At 36.2% G+C, this 2,500-nt stretch overlaps 1 protein-coding gene across 1 annotated transcript in view; it reads left to right on the top strand.

The window, feature by feature from the left end:
- Window positions 1–2,500, top strand: part of NOL11 (nucleolar protein 11) — a 1,613,635-nt gene that overhangs the window by 1,078,341 nt on the left and 532,794 nt on the right. The gene's annotated exons all lie outside the window — the stretch shown is intronic.

Genomic DNA, 2,500 nt, shown 5'->3' with positions numbered 1-2,500 from the left:
AATGTCCAAAGGTGACCTGAAACAGGATGCCTATAGTAGTGAGATTCATTTACATATTGGCATTGTGCACATCTGCCACATTTACTCGTTCTTTCAAAACCTGACCTTTCTTGAAGCCCTGGGCCTTTACTGTTGCATAGCAGCCTTTTCAGACTCAACATATTGCTGAAAACAAAGGATGGAGTATGGCCCACTAATCTGGTAATACTCTCATTGGCGGTAAGAATATTCCAGTGCTTGTTGATTAAAGTTCGTAGCATGTTACAGCCTATTCCATAAGGCATAACAAAGCCAATAAAACTATTGGCAATGGAATCTAGAGGTCTTCTACTTTCACCACCCAACAAGTATGGTTTTGCTCTATTCTGTCTGAGATATTGCATTTCTGTATATACTTTCTGGATTTCTTCTTCAGAATAAGCTCGTGCCAAAGGCCATCACTCAGCTCATTCAACCCTTGCTGATAGTCGACATTCGTAGTGGAAAGCCTAGATATTCTCATAGCTTGTCCCTTTATGATGTTCTGAAAAATATGTGGAGGGTGCATGCTGTCTCTGTGAAGAAAAGAAGGCTTATAGCAGGGTTTCCGATGTATCTTCATTAATGCTATTGCCTTGCTTGTAAATGGTTACATCCAGAAAGTCAATGGACTCAATACTAAAATTCATGGTAAATTTTAAAAAAGAACTGCTGGAATTCAGCTTATTATGGAATACATGTAATTGATCAACAGTACCTCCCCATAAAAATAGCAGGTCGTCCACAAACCTTTTATAAAATAATATATAAGGTTCGTTAATGATGTGTGTTCATCAAAGGTCGCCATGACCAAGTTGGCATAGCTGTTCGCACAGCTAGTGCCCATGGCGACCACTTTTACTTGCTTATAACAGGTATTCCCAAATAGAAAGATGTTGTGATTTAGAACAATCTCCATTAACCGAGATAGAAACTCTATCTTGTTCTGATTGAGGCCAGATTTGCTAGTAAGATAATGTTGTAACATCTGGGTGCCCTCACCATTCGGTATGCAAGTGAATAGAGAGGTTACATCCATAGTAACAAACAATGCTGATGCTATTCTGGCTGCATTAAGATCACGCGTGTTAACATGCATAATTCTTTTAACAAATGCTCTGTATCTTTCAGGATACAATCAGACTTCAATAATGTTGGTTTAAATTCATAATCTAGATACATAGATAGCTCAGTTAGCCACCCAGACCCTGCAACAATAGGTCTGAATTCTGGTAAATGAAGGTTCTTATGTATTTTCGAAGTCCTGAGATGATCGGGATAACTGGATAATCCACTTTCATAAACCTAAAGAGATCTTCAGACAAGTGTCCAGCCAATTTAAGCTCAACCAAAGTTTCATCTATATGAACTTTCATTTGGTGTACACTATTGGTAGAAACCTTTTCATATGCTTCTTCATTAAGCATAGTAGACATTTTGGTGTTGTAATATAGGGAGTCCAAGACCACTATGGCACCTCCCTTATCAGCCGGTCTTATGACTATTCTACTGTTTGACCTGAGACCATTCAGGGCTTGAATTTCCTCTTTAGTAAGATTTTCATGTATATCTAGGCTCCAAGGTTATACTGTGGCCCCCATATGTACATGACCTGGTACCATTGGTTCATCAATTGTATCCACAATAGGCCAGTTCTATATACTCTATGCTGAATATGCTATGTTAATATTCTCATTTGTTATACCTAGTTTGGTTAAATGTTGTTAGATTCAGTTCAATATATTTATTTAGGTTGCTTTGTGGATTTGTTAACAGATTTTCATATACACAGACTATAGTTATTTTATATGCATTTTAAATAATTTTTGGTTTATTATAATTTTTAATTTTTAGTTGTATATTTTATAGTTTATCTGTATACATGTCAGGGTATGTTTTTGTGTTTCATGGACACACCCATACTTAGGATTTACATTGTCTATTTCTTTCTCCCCCCCTCCATAATGGTTTTATATCAGCATTTTGAACATGCAGTTGGTTCTGCCGCTAATATGGACGTTGCTTTTTTGCATGTGTCTTGTACATTATTCAATTTTGACCTTTTGGATTTGTATATGAGAAGAGCTATTTCGATGTGCTTTGTCGCTTAGACATTATGTTAGCTTGAGTATGTTATTCGTAAGAAGTTTTAATCTAAGTGTGATCTGTACAACACGTTGGCTTCGTAACAATGGTGTTATGTGTTGTTAAAATGAAGTTTCTTTGAGTCCTATTTGTATTTATAACATTGCTATTATGAATTATTTGATTTTATATTATCATTTGATTTTATTATTGCACTGTCACTTTAAATGCTTTAGCACAGCATACCAGGAAGTTAGTAGGAGTGACTTCCTCCAATGTATTTTTTAAAAATTGGAGCTCTTACAGAGCATTGTTGTTTGTCTGATGAAGCGGCTCTGTATTGCCGTGAAAGCGCTCACACATGAATAAAGAAGGTTGAACCGAATGGTTTTTTCTT

The sequence above is a fragment of the Protopterus annectens genome, chromosome 10.part0, assembly GCF_019279795.1.
Source record: "Protopterus annectens isolate FY-2018-M chromosome 10.part0, PAN1.0, whole genome shotgun sequence".
NCBI classification, from domain to species: domain Eukaryota; kingdom Metazoa; phylum Chordata; order Ceratodontiformes; family Protopteridae; genus Protopterus; species Protopterus annectens.
This window is presented reverse-complemented; position numbering and strand designations above follow the sequence as displayed.